The sequence below is a fragment of the Aotus nancymaae genome, unplaced genomic scaffold (assembly GCF_030222135.1).
Source record: "Aotus nancymaae isolate 86718 unplaced genomic scaffold, 86718_ANA_hifiasm-v0.15.2.pri h1tg000108l, whole genome shotgun sequence".
In the NCBI taxonomy this organism is placed as follows: domain Eukaryota; kingdom Metazoa; phylum Chordata; class Mammalia; order Primates; family Aotidae; genus Aotus; species Aotus nancymaae.
Genome location: NW_026988523.1, coordinates 40,128,029 through 40,144,772, shown reverse-complemented (window position 1 = coordinate 40,144,772; position 16,744 = coordinate 40,128,029). Strand labels below are relative to the sequence as shown.

The 16,744-nt window shown below is 51.0% G+C and overlaps 4 non-coding genes across 4 annotated transcripts; 3 read left to right on the top strand and 1 right to left on the bottom strand.

The window, feature by feature from the left end:
• Window positions 1-4,405: 4,405 nt before the first annotated feature.
• On the bottom strand, window positions 4,406-4,488 carry TRNAL-CAG (transfer RNA leucine (anticodon CAG)). The gene has a single exon. It is a non-coding gene; the product is annotated as a tRNA-Leu (tRNA).
• Window positions 4,489-5,034: 546 nt separating this feature from the next.
• On the top strand, window positions 5,035-5,106 carry TRNAD-GUC (transfer RNA aspartic acid (anticodon GUC)). The gene has a single exon. It is a non-coding gene; the product is annotated as a tRNA-Asp (tRNA).
• Window positions 5,107-5,745: 639 nt separating this feature from the next.
• On the top strand, window positions 5,746-5,817 carry TRNAG-UCC (transfer RNA glycine (anticodon UCC)). Its single transcript has one exon. It is a non-coding gene; the product is annotated as a tRNA-Gly (tRNA).
• A 1,778-nt stretch (window positions 5,818-7,595) lies between these two features.
• Window positions 7,596-7,734, top strand: LOC135272423 (U4 spliceosomal RNA). Its single transcript, XR_010340568.1, has one exon. It is a non-coding gene; the product is annotated as a U4 spliceosomal RNA (small nuclear RNA).
• The last annotated feature ends 9,010 nt before the right edge of the window (window positions 7,735-16,744 follow it).

Here is a 16,744-nt window from a genome sequence, read left to right as displayed (position 1 = left end):
TTGATTCGATGTTTCTACAATTGCGAACAGCGCTGCATTACACATGGGGGTGCGGGTATCCCTCTGATATTCGGATTTCCTTGTGCTTTGGATAAATACCCACCCGTGGGATTGCCGGAGGCAGCCGTAGCTCTACCTGTGGTTGTGTGCGTGGGAGGGGCTGGAGGAGACGGAAGGCTAGGGTGGAGGTGCGGTTTCCTTTGTTTGTCAGTTTGCTGTGTTTCGTTTGGAGAAATCTCCATGCTGCTTTTCAGGGTGGCCGTCCTTATTTACCTTTCCACCGACGGTGCCTGATTCTTCCCTTTTGTCCACCTCCTCGTCGGGATGGGTTATTTTCCCTGCGGGTTTAACGACAGCCATCCTAAGCGGGGTTGATGACTGCTCCTCGTGGTTTCCATTGGCATTTCCCCGAAGATTGCCGAGGCTGAGCATTTTCTCTTCATACACCCGTTGGTGGGCCATTCCTGTGTGTTCTCTGCCCACGTTCCAATGGGATCAGATGGCGTGCGCGTGGCCCGACGGGTGCCTGTTGGTGTGTGTGTTTTGGGGGGGAGGTTTTTGTGTGTGTGTGTGTACACATGCTCCCCCTCACTGTTGACGTATTTGAGTTTCTCGCCTGTTCTGGATGTGACGATGACGCTTGAGAGGTCCCACTAGTTAGACCAACCTGGCCACGGGCGTTGAAGCATGCAGATGCAGGAGCTGGTGGGAAAAACCCAGCAGCCAAGCTGACCAAAGCGCACGTGGAAAGTTGGGGTTCAGGATAGACTTGTAGCGGACGTTGGTTTCCCATTTCTTCACCCACGCTCTCTAACTTCTCCCCAGCTGGCAAGGAAAACACGGAGATGGCGCACATCCCCAGCGCCTAGATTTGCTGTGGAATGTCTTCCCATCCTCTCCTTCACACCGATCAGCCCAGTTGTCCCAGCCTCTGTCCAGCGCGGTATCGACCTTGGAGCTTGGCCGATCCCCCAAGTCAATGGCAGAGCTCAGTCAACTCCCTGCCAAAACTTTCCTTGGGGGCAAAGTAGAGGTCACCAACCGCCCAAGCCTGTCCCTTGACATTCAGGTGATATTGGCAAAGTCGGATCGCCTGCAGAGACCAGACCCTGTTGGGGAGAGAGAGCCTTGGCATCCCCACGGGAGGCCAGCTTGCTTCCCAGCGAGATGTGGGTGTGTGTCAGTGCGTGACAGTGACGGACAAAGGTGTGCGTTCCCGTGGCTGGCAACCACCCCAGCACGGGACTAGGGGCCGACACCAAGGCAAGGACAGAAGCATGCCGACCGCGGACTGGGAGGCAGGAGAAGGAGTCCAGGGTGTCTGGGTGGTGCACAGGCTGGCTGCCAAGGTCTGGGAACGAGGCGGTCCAGTCACACGGAGGTTGTGCCGATGCCTGGGGCGTTGAGGCACATCTCAGGTGGCGTGTGCGGTCTGAGGGATCCCAGGTGGTGGCGGAGCCGGCGTGTGTCTGAAGAGCCTGAAGGAAACCAGGACTGGGGGATGTGAGTCGTGTGAGAGAGAGGCACTGGCAGCCAGAGAGTTGGCTGCGCTGGGGTGTGTGTGTGTGTGTGTGTGTGTGTGTGTAAGAACATGTTGGGTGGGGGGAGATAGAGCTGAGGGAGGGAAGGCTGAGCCTGGAGGCTGGAAGGAGCGGTAGATTTTCAGTGGGTTGGTCTGTCTGGGCTCTGGGCTGGGCAAGAATGAAGTCGGTGTGGTCAAGGGGACCCCCGTCGGGGGAGACGGATGCTGTTGGGCCAGGGGGTCAGAGTATGGAGTGGGGCTGGGGTGAAGGGGCAAGCAGCCAAGGGTGGGACAGACAGCATGACAGAGCGACTGGGGACCATGTCCCAGGTCCCAAAGGAGTAGGGAATGCACCTGGACCGCAGACATAAGTAAGCCGCCTTCAGGACGCACATTCACGTCTCGGGCATGTATGTGTCGGGGGCTAAGATGGAAAGACGTCCTAGCGACAGCAGCAAGGCAGGATCCTGGACTCAAGTGGTGGATGGGGGTTAGGTTGGGAGAGGCGTGATGGCGGTGGGGTTGCCGCGTGAGCCTCATAAGGACAGAGAGTGTGCCATGTCTGGAACACGGTGAATGGAGGCTGTGCAGGTGCCACGCGTTTAGTGGTGGGGTGGCATTTGGGACCGTGTGACCCGCTCCCCCACCCCCGTGCAGGGGAACGTGATGTTTCTCTACTCCAAGTCGCGACTTCCTCGCTACCAGAAGGGCATCGATGGCATGATTTTCTAGACGTGGGGAGCCAGCGGTGGAGAGAGAGTCAGAGGAGATGGGGCGTGGGGGGGGGGAGAGAGAGAGAGAGAGAGAGAGAGAGAGAGAGAGAGAGAGAGAGAGAGAGAGAGAGAGAGAGGGGTAGTCGTGGTGAAAAGTGAAGAGAAGTGGGGCGAGCGACCGCAAGCTCATGCTGCCTGGAGGCATTCCTTGAAGTGAAGTGCGTGGGACAGAGGCGGTGGCAGGGCAGTGAAGAGAAACGGGACCAGGAGGCTGCCAAAGGCTGGTTTCTGGCGCACTCTTGGGTTCGGAGGGGGTGTCGTTATGGAGGTGGTGTAGGGCGTGGTGGCGTCATCCATTAGTCCAGAGAAGGTCCGGGGAGTGGGCAGAGGCGGATCCCGCGTGGAAGCAGGGCCGGGGCAGGACACGCTCTAGCGCCCCGAGTGTGAGCAGGCGGCAGAGGGGAGCGCAGCTATACGTCGGTGCTGCAGCACCAAAATGGGACGTCGCACTGCATGGGCCGGGAATCGAACCCGGGCCTCCCGCGTGGCAGGCGAGAATTCTACCACTGAACCACCCATGCACCGATGAAAGGCGCCGACGGTAGCTGGCACAGGGGCGCTCGCCATCAGCCGCCCTTCACTGGTCACACCGTGCCGCGGGCGTGTGCCCCGCTGTAGCGTCCACGAGAGGCTGGCCCTATGGGGCGAGCAGAAGGGGAGGCTCCCGTCACGTCACGTCGAGGGGCCATGGGCGAAACAGGCGGAAGGAGAGAGGCCAAGTCGACCCATCTTGCACTTTCCCTGCCGCCAGGGTCGCCAGGAAGAAGACCAGCCCTGGCCCGCGCCCGATGGCTCAGGTGGGCAGGTGCGCTGTGGCGGGCCTTGCTGAGCGCGGATCCCCGGCCCAGACCCAAAGTCCTTTTCCCGCCGGGCTGGCCCTCCGCCGGGGTGGGGGGGTGGGGGTGTCAGCGAGAGGGGGCGCTGAAAGGTCACGGGTCTCGCAGCCGCTGCGTGTGGCTCAGAAACGCCGACCAAGTCCGTGAGAGCCTCGCTTCTGCGCTCTGAACAGGCCCCCCACCCCCGCACTGGCTGATACATGGTGCGGGACCCCGATGGGCCGGTAGGGAGGCCTGAGCGCCACAAAGCAGCAGATGAGCGCTTTGGCAGAGCCGCAGCTGCTGAGCCGGGAGAAGGCGCGCTGGGTGTGGCTGGGACGGCCCAGGTCGCGGTTTCCCACGTGGAAATGCGGTGTGGCACAGAGCTGGTCCCCGCGGGGCCTGGCCTCTGTGGGCCGGTGGGCGGGATCTAAAGCTTCCACCGGGATTCCTCATGGGCTATGTTTCCGGGTTTGGGCTCGCCTGCCAGGCGAGTGTGCAGGGATCCCGCCGCCGCTGGCCCGCAGGCGTGCGGGCTGCAGGAGGACCGCCTGCAGGCAGGTGTTAGCAGTTAGGGCCCCACAGGGAAGGGAGCACAGTTAGCGCGGTGGGATCGGCGACCTGGGTAGGGTGTCAGGAGAATGGAATGGGCAGGCGGGGGCCGAGGGGTTGGAGGCGAGGACAGGATGTTGGATGGCGCGCCTCTGGTTGCAGAAGTGCGCGGGGCTCCACGAGCGAGTCGCTGCTGCTCAGCGGGCAGAAGTTGGAGGGTGCAAACGGGCGGGCGGTGCACTCCGGACGCCTCTGGGCAGCGCAGCGGCGATTCAAGGCGGCGGGTCGAGGGCGGTGAGCGGTGGGCGGTGGGCGCTGGGCGGTGGGCGCTGGGCGGCGGGAGGAAGGAGGGAAAAGGAGGAAGGCGAGAGAATCAGGCCTGTGTCTGTTAGGGCGATTGAGGAGAAGGCCGACGGAGGAAACCTGCAGGGAAGAGCCAGGAGGGCGTTCGCGGTCGCTCGGTGTGTTTGGACCTGGTAAGAGGGCGCGTGACGGGGTGGGGAGCGCGTCTGCCGGAAGGGCAATTGGTAGAGGGTCCGGAGCGCTGGCGCACAGTCCTGGGCTGTTTCCGTGACTGCCGATGGGTGGGTGGGCAGGCAGGAAGAACGGACGTGCCTGAGAAGCGGCTGCGCTTCGGAGGCTTGCTTGAAGCGGGCTGGAGTTTTGGAGCGCGGGCAAGGGCTCAAGGCGGCAGCCGAGGCGAGGTGGTCCGGGGTTGCGGTGGGCGGGCCAAAAGGTCCGCTTGTCAGGAGTGGGATTCGAACCCACGCCTCCAGGGGAGACTGCGACCTGAACGCAGCGCCTTAGACCGCTCGGCCATCCTGACGGCACGCCGTGGCGCGTCCCCGTTCGCGTGCCTGGGAGCCGGCGCCGTTGGCCGGTGCTTTCGGTGCGCAACCTACGGACCGCGCGGGCGGAGCGTAACGCGGCCTGCTGGCTCTGACGCGGACACCCCGGCGTCCCTACCCCGGACCCAGGTCGGAGGGGTGCTGGCTGTCGTTGCACGCGCCCGTCACTGCGCCTTCGCCGGCGGGACTCGCGCAGGGCGCGCGCCCACCACGTCCTAGGGGCAGCGTCCTGGCGGTTTCGCCCTCGCCTCTTTCTCCCGGACCGATCCCCGCGTTGGAGACAGCAGACAGGGCGCATGGGTAAGTTCCACACCACTCGTGTAGCTGTCGGGGTCCCTCGGGATCCGGGTGTGATCGCAGGGTGCTTTGTTGGGTGTCGGGGTAGGTCGCGCCACTGGTGGCGGGTGGCGGGTCGCGCGCGGGCACGTGCCAGCCCCTGCGGTCGGTTGGCAGAGGGGAATCAAGGCAGCGCTCGGTGTCCGCGGTCCGAGTGGGGTCTGGCATCCCAGCGGCTGTGGCCGTCGTCCTCGTTAGTATAGTGGTGAGTATCCCCGCCTGTCACGCGGGAGACCGGGGTTCGATTCCCCGACGGGGAGACAGAAGTTGTTTTTGGACCAGCTGTCTCGGACCCAGCCTTTGTGCCCACCCTATCCTCCCTCCGCCCTCTAGCTAGCCGCAGGGCGCCATCTCGGGCCTGGACTGCCTGGCCCCTTGGTCCCCATGGCCCCATTTGCCCCCTTGGCCTTCTGTCTTTTCTTTTTGCCGGTTGCTTGGTCGCCACAGCGTGGCGGCCTCCTCTCGCTCCCACGGCGCCCAACAAGCGGCAGACCCAAATTGGCTATCGGAGGAGGCTCCCTGTCTCGCACGGAGCCCGGGGCCCGGTGGGAGGGGGAGGAGTGAGGACCCTGTGGGCACGCAGCGGCTGTGGCCCCGCCAGGCACCTGGTGGAGAAGGTTTCTGGTGGCCCCGGGTGGCGAGGGAGCCAGAACGCCTCCAGAGGCAGGCAGACGGGTGGGCGGACCGACTGGAAAAGTCGCGCTCGCCTTGCACCGGTGGGGCGCGGGGCGGCCTTTGGCGACACCGTGGCAAAAGCGGAGCGGCGGCCCGCCGGGCAGTCGGACGGCCGGACGCAGGGACAGACAGACCCAGCGGCCAGTCGGGATGCGCCGGGCTTAGGCAGCGCGCTCGCTCGTGGAAGCCCCGGGCCGGCGTGGCATTTCTGCTCGTGCCTTGTGGCGTTGGTGGTATAGTGGTGAGCATAGCTGCCTTCCAAGCAGTTGACCCGGGTTCGATTCCCGGCCAACGCAGCGGCCCATCTTTTGCGGAGGTCCCGGCCGCGGAGCCCCCGTCATGTCCGGACTTGGCCTGTGGCTGCACGTGTGTGCGCCCGGGAAAGGAGACGGCAGTGTTTGGAGGGCAGGCTGCGAACAGGACCAGAGCTGCTGGGGCAGGTTGGTTGCCACCGGCGCAGCCTAGGCGTAGGCGTCGGTGGGGGCGGTCGATGGGTGTTTGTTTTAAACCCAAGTAGGGGACAGGGCCAAGGTAGCACCCAGTGCTGGGGCCACAGGCGCTGGGGTCAGGAGACATAAGGCTGGTCTGGTGGACGACGCTCCTTGGCGGTCTAGTGGTTAGGATTCGGAGTTCTCACGCCTGGCCCAGGTTCGATTCCCCGTCAGGGAAGTCTTTCTTCTTTGGCTCCACCTGCCAACTGCCCGGCGCCTTCACTCCTCCGCTTTTGGCCAACAGGCTGGCTCCTCAAGGTGGGAGGATCACTTGAGATCAGGAATTCAAGACCTGCCTGGGAAAATAGTGAGACCCTCATGTCTACAAAAAATATAAAAATTAGCTGGCATGGTGGCGCATGCCTGTGGTCCCAGTTACCCAGGAGGCTGAGGCGGATGGATCGCTTGATCCCAGGAGTTTGAGGCTGCAGTGAGCCAGCGATCATTGCACCACTGTACTCAATCCTGGGAGACAGAGTGAGACCCTGTCTCTCTCTCTCTCTCTCTCTCTCTCTCACTCACACACACACACACACACACACACACACACACGTTAAATTTGTTGGATTATATATTTAAGTGTTGAGCACCTTTGGTTATAAAATATTTATGGTTGCAGGAACAAGTTAATTGTTGGGGTCCGTGAGATCGGCACGTCTGCCAGGGGTCTCTTGACCAGCAAGAGGGTCCTAATACCTGGAAGAGAGAGTGCGCGGAAGGAAAGGGAGATAGAGAAAAATGGATCTGGAGGTCTGAAATGAGCTGTGCTCAGATCAGCGATTTATTCTTTGTGCACAGGAGCTTATATATGTTTTTTCATACAGTGACTGATGTAGGTCCCATTACAAAAGGTTTATCAGGAGGGAAAAGAAAATTACAAAGTAAGCAGGGGAGGGGGTAGCATACAGGTTTATCTAAAGGTCACTGAACCCAAAACAAACAAAAGATTCTAATCCTATTAAGATTCTTATCCTCTTATCAGTGACTACAGTTACAGTAAATAACATCAAGGCAAGTGATAATTTGAGGGGTAGCATTTTTTAAGTAACATGTGAGTGAACACGGGATTTAGTGAATGCAGGTAAACAGAGTCATAAAACCAGCCCAGAACGGGAACTTCAAGAGACAATAGTCTCGTAAATAGTCACACAGGCCTCACCCAGACATGCCATTAGCTCAGTGGATCAAGAATAGGCTTCTGCAAACTCAGGCCTCTATCGTTAATAACTAAATAAAGACCCCAAACTTTACTTACCAGTACTTTAAGCAATAAGCATTCTTAATTTAAAAATAAGTTTTGCTTTAAAGATATTGGTACACTCATAAATTATTGTTAAAATCAGTAGTAACATAGAAAAGTAACAATACTAATAGCCTGACACAAACTGATCACAGGCCTTTATAAGAGACAACACTATTCTTAATAACCTATATAAACAAACATTAAGGCCGGGCGCAGTGGCTCACACCTGCAATCCCAGCACTTTGCAAGGCTGAGGAGGGCAGATCACTTGAGGCCAGGAGTTGGTCACCAGCATGGCCAATATGGTGAAACCGAGTCTCTACTGAAAATACAAAAAAATAGCTTTGCACAGTGGCAGTATCGTAGCCAATGAGGTTTATCTGAGGCGCAATTATTGCTAATTGAAAACTTTTCCCAATACTCTGCCATGACAACGGGAAATATAGTCGGCATTGGCAATTTTTGGCAGTCTGTATAGGTACTAAATTAAAAAAAATTAAATAAAAAAATAAAAATAAAATGGAAAAGAAATACAAAACTTTCTCTCTCAGCCTCAAAGTGGCCTGGCAGCCACAAGAACGGCCATGTGGGGTCTGGCCTATACGAGGAGTAAAGCTTTTGGCTTGAGGCACCCCACTACACCCGGAAAACCAAGTTGTGCGTAACAGAGAAAAATCAGCCAGCCTACTCTCCCTAGGGAAAGATTCTCCCCGGGGCCTGAACTTGGGGGGGATAACTCCCCCTTCCTCAGGCCCAGTCCCAATGTCCAAGACCACTTGCACCAGCAGCGTGGGTCAGCAAGAGAGCAGAAGCCAGAAGATGGCAGGCCAGAAGACAAGTACTCCCTGAAGATCAAGAGAGAGGCTGTCTAGGTACCACATAGCAGTTACATCAGACTGGAACACTTCCCATTTACAGGAGACTAGAAAACCCCTGCCTCACTCTCCCTGGGGGCTGCCGCCATTTTAGGCCTCAGCCCGTCTGCACCCAGGCGCTCATTAAAACAGCATGTTGCTCCACACCGCCTTGAGTTGTTTGCTGGCGCTCTCAGGGTTTGAACCAATAATAGAGCCTTGCACCTAATATCCCAGGTGGTAATCCAAGAGCAATATCTGCCTGACACCCCTCCTCCTTCACCCTCCATATCCAGGTGATCACCAAGATACAAGCCGGCCAGGCAAAGTAGCTCACACTCAGTACTTTAGGAGGCCGAGGCATGTGGATCACCTGAGGTCAGGAGTTCAAGACTGGTTTTGTCTGGCCTCTGTCCTGCACCTGTTTACAGATGCCTTCTCTGTGTTGACAGATCTGCGGGTCCACCAGATAGGATCCTGTGAAGAGACCTCAAAGGTCTTTAGTCCAATGTGTTTGTCACATTATTTCCACAATCAAAGATGAATAAAATACAGAGGTTTATTTAGTGATAAGGTTGATGGTGCACCTGTGTTAGGCAGTGTTTTAGTTCCTTGAGACACCAAGGAGTTGTGACAATCCTTTACCTTAGAGTTTTGCATCTGTAAGTCCTGTATTGAGGGCTGTGTGTGTTAAAATGTCTGATTTGGTCAGGTGGCATCTGGGCTATCTGTAAGCTCAGGTAAGGGGAGGCTGGTGTCCAGCAAGTATCCAGTACCCCATCAACACCCCAGTTCTTCTCCACCAATCTTCCAATTCTAGGACTGATGCGGAGGCCCTCAGAGGGACTTAAGAGGGGAAGTAGTCAGTGTGCTGTGTGGCTAACTTGTTTGGGAGTGTACATTGTAAATCCTCTGCCAGCAAAACGTTGAAAACAAGTAGTGTTTCAACTTGAGTTTCTTGTAAATGGCTTGCCGTCGTATAAACCAGACCATGTATACCACAGGGCAACATGAGCGCCCCTCTACCACCCTTTCTCCCAGTGGCCTAGGTGGGCATCTAAACAGAATAATGTGTGCAGCCTCACTGTGTGAAAGTCCAGTGTTTTGTGCTTGGAGTGTCATCAGGGAAAGGCCCCTGACTTGGAAGGTTCTGATCTGCCACGCAGGGAAGGAGGGGGAGTGCGGTGCTGCTGGGTCCGCATCTCGCTCTCTAACAGGAGGCACAAGAGAGCCTTGGTCCTATGAAGACCTTGGGTGCCCCAGCTCCCTTCAGCCCTGATCAGCCTGATGCAGGCACTGGGTCCTGGTTCTGAAGGTGAGAATACACCCTGGCTTCCACTGCATGGCTGGCACAGTGGGCATTCAGGTGTCTATTTGGGGACTGCTATGGAGTCCTGTGACAGATGCAGTGGTGCACAGCTGGGAGCCAAGGGTCCCTGCTTCTGCTGGAGAATCTGGGCAGATGTAAAGGGTTAAGGTTAGGGGTAGGGTTAGGGGTTAAGGTTAGGGTTGGTGTCAGGGTTTGGGGGTCGGGGTCAAGGGTCAAGGGTCAGGGATAAAGAGTAGGGCTAGGGATTAGGGTAGGGATAGGGTTAGGGTTTAGGGTTTGAGGTTAAGGTGGGGGTAGGGGTGGGGGTGAGGGTGAGGGTAATAAGCAGATTAGTAAAAGCAGTTCTGCTTCACTTCAATAACAAGCTTCTCCAACTCATTTTGTCTCAACAAACTTATTTTCCAGCAGAAGAATCCCAGGCTTCTTAAAGCACCCAGTGACTTTTCACACCTTAAATCTGTGAAATCATCATGTTTTCTTCTGCCATATGCATAGTTCAAATATACAAGATGAGGCAAAGCCAGACGAATTCCTGAAGTGATCCAAGAAATTCCTCCCTTTCTCTTTCTGGAACAAAATGGATTCTCTAGACCATCAGTACTAACATTCAAAAGCCAAACCTCTTTGTGAGATCTCCTTTAAATACTACTGTAGACCCAAGTGTTTATATTTATATGATATGATTTTAGTATTTATATTAATATAAGGGAGAATGTTTAAATCTCTCTGGGCCACGTGTGCCTCTGGATCATTGCTCAATTAATTGCAGCCTCAGGCTAAACTTTGGTTTCTGTCTCTAATTTTTGTCAGAATAAAAACAACTGATCCCAAAACATTTGCTTTTATTGTAGGGACTCGGGCTACCATCTCCACTCCTCTCTCTTTTCTTGCAGTCTGTGTGGCAGTTCTTTAATGTGAACATTTTGACCACCTTCATCTCCCAGGTCCACTATCAACACATTCAGCCTTACCCAGCCAAGGCTGTCATCTTAGGCCAGGGATTTTTTAGGAATCTTTATTTTGCTGTGATACGGTTGGCACCCCTTTGACTCACTTTATCACCCCAGGGTTCTTTTCACTTTAGGATCCCAAGAGGGCAGAAAAAGAAGTAGGTGAGCAATTAAACCCACTGAGTCAGGAGAGTGTCCCCTTCTGTTAAGCAATGTTGCAGAACATCGTATGTAGTAATCTCCTAGCAGATGAGCCACGTGGCTGCTGAGCACACATGCCCGCTTGCTGCTGTGAGCTCAAACATCATTAGTCTTTTCTATCTCTGGAGGGAATTATAAGGGCCACTTGATAACCTGTAAGTCATAGAGAGTTAAAGGTGTTTCCCCATAACACTGAGGACAGAATGAAAGGTGAGGAGTGTTAGCCACAGGTCAAAAGTGCAGGAAAGTCTCTCGATGTGGGTTGTTGGAGAAATGCAGGTCTTTTTTCTTTTGGAAGTCTCCTTAGAATGGGGTTAAGGACTCTGCCCATTCTAGGATAAAAAATTGGGATATTCGACACCCTCGGATATTTATCCCAAGCCTTCATTTAGGGTTCTTAATGAGTTTGTTCAGCCATCACAATCTCAAATGCTAAGTAGGACATTGGAATCTCTCTACAGTCCAAATTAGCACTGTCTTTTAAAGTTGAGTTTCTCATTAGTCTCACTTGATATACCTTATTTATCCCACACTCACACTAATAACACATCGTGCTCACTGTTGTCTTTGCAACGAGACTTGAATTTTACTTAGCCTGGAGGAGTGCCCGTCACGTGTCCAGATCCAGTTCTCACTCATTCTTCAGCCCTGCATCAGTCAGTGAGGACTAGGTTGAACCATGGTGACAAACAACCTCCACATTCCAGTGGCTCAAAAATCTTCTTCCTCAGTTATTTGCATCTCATCGTGGGTCAGGTGAGAGGTCACTCTGTGCTGTGTAATCCTAACACAGGAATCCAGGCTGAAGGAGGTACCGTCAATAAGATCCCCGTTGCTGTAGAAAAGACAAAAAGCATGCTGGATAGAACTCTGTTTCCTGGAGATTTCTCCTGAAAAAGTCACATATTATTTCTTCTCGCCTCCAATGGCAAAAAAAAAAAAAGAAGAAGAAGAAGTCATGTGGCCATGGAAAAATTTGAGTAGGTGAGATGGAGCAGTCAGAATGCATTCATAAAAAATGAACTGAAAATATTCAGAGAACAGCACCAATGACTGTTGTGAGTGCTCCAGCATTCCTAACAACCCGGTGCTGTTACCCTTCACACTTCTGTGTCATGCAATGTATTAGAACTTCTCATCTGAAGCCATACCACTCAGAGGGACTGCAAAATACATAATGACATCTCCTTTAGGATGTCCTTAGAGAATTCAAGGAAAAGAAGTTAAATAATCCAAAAGTGCTTTTGGGTAAAGCTATTTAGCACTGGAGAGTAAAATCAGAGATAGATTGTAAAGATAAGAACAGGGTTAGGGTTAGAATTAGGGTCTGGGTCAGGATCAGGGCTGGAATTATGGTTAGAGGTGGGGTCATGGTCAGGGTCAAGATCAAAGTCAGGGTCAGAATTAGGGACCAGGGTATGGGTCAGGGTTTAGGGTCAGAGTCAAAGTCTAGGGACAGGGTTAGAGTTAGAACCAGAGCTTTGTTCTCCTCAGGACCCACCCGAGGAGAGGCCATGGTTTTGGAGCACCTGGTAGCATGTCCACAGTGAAGACCAAAGTTTCATTCTCCTCAAGTCTGACCTGGGGAGACGTGGCTGCAGGCCATGTGAGGAAGGTGAGGCAAAGGCTTCCTGTCTGCTCCCCGTGTGCAGAGGAAGCAACTCTGACACTGTCTTTACTTTCACACATTATATTCTATAAGTCTTGTTTTCAGAAGCATCCCTTGCTTGAGGCTTTGACTGCTCATCATCATAGCATGTCACAACATATTGTAAGATTTGGGTTTGTTTCTAGAGTTTGATCTTCGTATAGAGAAAGGAGAAATGCTTAGAACCACCATCAGGACAGCTGGGATGAAAGCTGGGGATGGGCAGGTGCCTTTCATGTCACCCCAAGCCTGAGGCTGGAGGAAACATGTCCACCCCCATAAACACTTTTATTCATGTTTTAATTACTCATTTTTCTTACAGCATTAAAGTATCAAAATGTATTAAAAAATGAAAAGTAGGCATATTAAAACTTGCAACATTATTTAAGTTTAAATATATTATTTGTACCTCATCAACATTTTTTATTTTGTGGAGAAGGTCTAAGGCTAATGGGCAGTATCGTTGTAATAGTAGACAGAATAGTGTCTGTTTTACCAACATTAACATCCTACATTACATGTATGAACCCTGAAAATCTGAGACAGGTCTCAGATTTAGGGAGTTTATTTTGCCAAGTTTGAGGATGCCTGCACCTGTGATGCATCCTCATGAGATCTGGACAACATGTGCCCAAGGTGGTAGGAGCACAGCTTGGTTTTATGCATTTCAGGGAGACATGAGACATCAATCATTACGTATAGGATGTACATTGGTTCAGTCCTGAAAGGTGAGACAACTTGAAGAGAAGGCCAGACAGGGGGCTCCAGATCATAGGTGGATAAAGATGAATGGTTTCGTTCTTTTGAGTTGCTGATTACCCTTTCCAAATGAGGCAATCAGATATGCATTTGTCTCAATGAGCAGATGGTGACTTTGGATAGAATGGGAGGCAGATTTGCCCTAAGCAGTTCCCAGTTTGACTTTTCCCTTTAGCTTAGTGATTTTGGGTCCCCAAGATTTATTTTCCTTTCACAAGGTCTAACATGTTTTCCAGGTTCATCCATGTCCCTACAAAGGACACAAACTCATCGTTTTTGATGGCTGTGTAATATTCCATGGTTTGTATATGCCACATTTTCCCTGTCCAGTCTGTCATCGATGGGCATTTGGGTTGGTTCCAGGTCTTTGCTATTGTAAACAGTGCTGCAATGAACATTCGTGTGCATGTGTCCTTATAGTAGAACGATTTATAATTCTTTGGATATATACCCAGTAATGGGATTGCTGGGTCAAATGGAATTTCTATTTCTAGGTCTTTGAGGAATCACCACACTGTCTTCCACAGTGGTTGAACTAATTTACACTCCCACCAACAGTGTAAAAGTGTTCCTATTTCTCCACATCCTCTCCAGCATCTGTTGTCTCCAGATTTTTTAATGATCGCCATTCTAACTGGCATGAGATGGTATCTCAATGTAGTTTTGATTTGCATTTCTCTAATGACCAGTGATGATGAGCATTTTTTCATATGTTTGTTGGCCTCATGTATGTCTTCTTTTGTATCTTCTGTTCATATCCTTTGCCCACGTTTGAATGGGCTTGTTTGTTTTTTTCTTGTAAATCTGTTTTAGTTCTTGGTAGATTCTGGATATCAGCCCTTTGTCAGATGGGTAGACTGCAAAAATTTTTTCCCATTCTGTTGGTTGCTGATTCACTCTAATGACTGTTTCTTTTGCTGTGCAGAAGCTGTGGAGTTTGATTAGGTCCCATTTGTCTATTTTGGTTTTTGTTGCCAATGCTTTTGGTGTTTGGGTCATGAAGTCCTTGCCTATGCCTATGTCCTGAATGGTTTTGACTAGATTTTCTTCTAGGGTTTTTATGGCGTTAGGTCTTACGTTTAAGTCTTTAAGCCATCTGGAGTTAATTTTAGTGTAAGGTGTCAGGAAGGGGTCTAGTTTCTGCTTTTTGCACATGGCTAGCCAGTTTTCCCAACACCATTTATTAAACAGGGAATCCTTTCCCCATTGCTTGTTTTTGTCAGATTTGACAAAGATCAGATGGTTGTAGATGTGTTGTGTTGCCTCCGAGGCCTCTGTTCTGTTCCATTGGTCTATATCTCTGTTTTGGTACCAGTACCATGCTGTTTTGATTACTGTAGCCTTGTAATATAGTTTGAAGTCCAGTAGTGTGATACCGCCCACTTTGTTCTTTTTGCTTAGAATTGACTTGGCAATGCAGGCTCTCTTTTGATTCCATATGAAGTTTAAGGTGGTTTTTTCCAGTTCTGTGAAGAAGGTCATTGGTAGCTTGGTGGGGATAGCGTTGAATCTGTAAATTACTTTGGGCAGTTTGGCCATTTTCATGATATTGATTCTTCCTAACCATGAACATGGAATGTTTCTCCATCTGTTTGTGTCCTCTCTTATTTCATTGAGCAGTGGTTTGTAGTTCTCCTTGAAGAGGTCCTTTACATTCCTTGTTAGTTTTATTCCTAAGTATTTTAAATTGTGTTAACTTGAAAAACATTTGTATCAGTTCCTACATTTCTAGGAGTTTGGGGAATATTTATTTAGAAATGCTAAATTTTTTCCAAGCTAAGTTAGAATAGAGCACTTTTAGAGGATTTTATCAATGAATTTTGCATTGCTATCTGGAGTTAAGAAAATATCATATATATATATATATATATATATATATATATATATATAAAACATATGTTAATAGGCATAAAACACAAATAGAGATCTATAGCTTTCATCCTAAAATTTTAGCCATAAATCAGGCATACATATTTACATGGTTAATTTTAGAGATCTACTTGATTGGATTAAGAGATACATACGTGGTAAAGCACAATTTCAACATATCTACTCATTTGATTACAAGTTCTCAGGCATCTAAAATAATTAACAAAATGACAATTTCTACAACTTCAGAGGGAAAGAATGGAAGGTCTTTTGAACTTTGTAACACTGTCAACTGAAGAATGACGAGGTTCACAACTTTGGAAAGGAGATATTTCTTTATTTTTATTTATTTATTTATTTATTTTGAGAAGGTGTTCCACTCTTGTTGCCCAGGCTGGAGTACAATGGTGTGATCTTGGCTCACTGCAACCTCCACCTCCTCGGTTCAAGCAATTCTCCTGCCTCAGCCTCCCAATTAGCTGGGATTACAGATGTCCACCACCATGCCTGGCTAATTTTTTGTATTTTTGGTAGAGACAGGGTTTCACCATTTTGGCCAGGCTGGTCTCAAACTCCTGAACTCAGGTGATCCACCCACCTTGGCTTCCCAAATTCCTGGGATTACAGGCATGAGCCACTGCACTCAGTGAGAGATTTATTTCCTATAAAGGGTTTCAGCCTGCAGGGTAGTCCTTCTAACAGGCTGGGAAGTCCTTCTATGCTGGGAAGCATAGACTCCAGCCAGAAGCCAGAAGCAGACACTTCAAGGGAGAGGTAAGGGAAACAATAATTTATGCTGAGTGGTGTAAGGTCTGTTCTCACCGAGGATAAAATGAAGAAACTGAGGCCAGCACGAATAGATCCAATGCAAAGGGTTTTATTCAGGCTCCCGGGCAAGGTTCTGAAGTCTGACAGGAGGGGCCGGAGATGTCACGCAGGCTCCTCTTAGACGTGGGGTTTTATAAGGAGTGGAGGCATTTGATTGGTTGTGCTTAAGGTGAGTGAGGCGGGCCTGGATGGGACAAAATGGTGGGGAGTGGGGCCCGGATGGTACAAAATGGTGGGGAGTGGGTCCCAGATGGGACAAAATGGTAGGCAGGGAGTGGGGCCCTGATGGGACAAAATGGTATTGGGTAGGTCCTGGTCGGGCTTTTTCCGGGCTCCCAGTGAAGGGGGGGTGTGTCTGAGCTCCCAGCGAGGGAGGGGGGTGTGTCTGAGCTCCTGGTGAGGGAGGGGGGAGCATCCGAGCTCCCCGTGATGGGGGTGTGTGTGTCCATGCTCCCAGCGAGGCAACCGGCCTTACAAGTGGCATGGTCAAATACACATATTTAATAAGCTCTAGGAGAAGTCATGAATATTTATGAAAGGAGAAATGCGTGCAATCACAGTTGAGTTTCTTACTCCTTCATGGGTCCCATGTTCAAATAATGGCAGTGTTAGCATGATCCTAGGGTAATGTGTTCAGCCCTCTGACATTAAAAGGTGAAACAGAGGACATGAAAACTTGCTCTGTGCATCCTCTGCATACTGGCCAGAACCTCTCTGTCATGGGTGGTCTCTTAGCAGGCAAGAAAGGAGAGGCAGCTTCAAGCTGTTTGTTGTTATCAGTGCTGGAGTCTTTTGAAAGGGCTGGTTTCTCTTAAATCCTTTGTTGGAGTGTCTGTTCAGATTTGTGTGCATCTTTAATTGGGCTGTTTTACTTAGTTTTAAGATTTTTTTGTATATTGAATACAAATTCTTTCTCAGATCTGTATTTTGCAAATAGTTTCTTTCAATATGTGGCTTGTCTTTTCATTCTCTCTTTTTTTTTTTTTTGAAGAAAAAAGGAAGAAAGAAAGAGAGAAAGAAAAAAAAAGAATGAAGAAGGGGAAGAAAAAG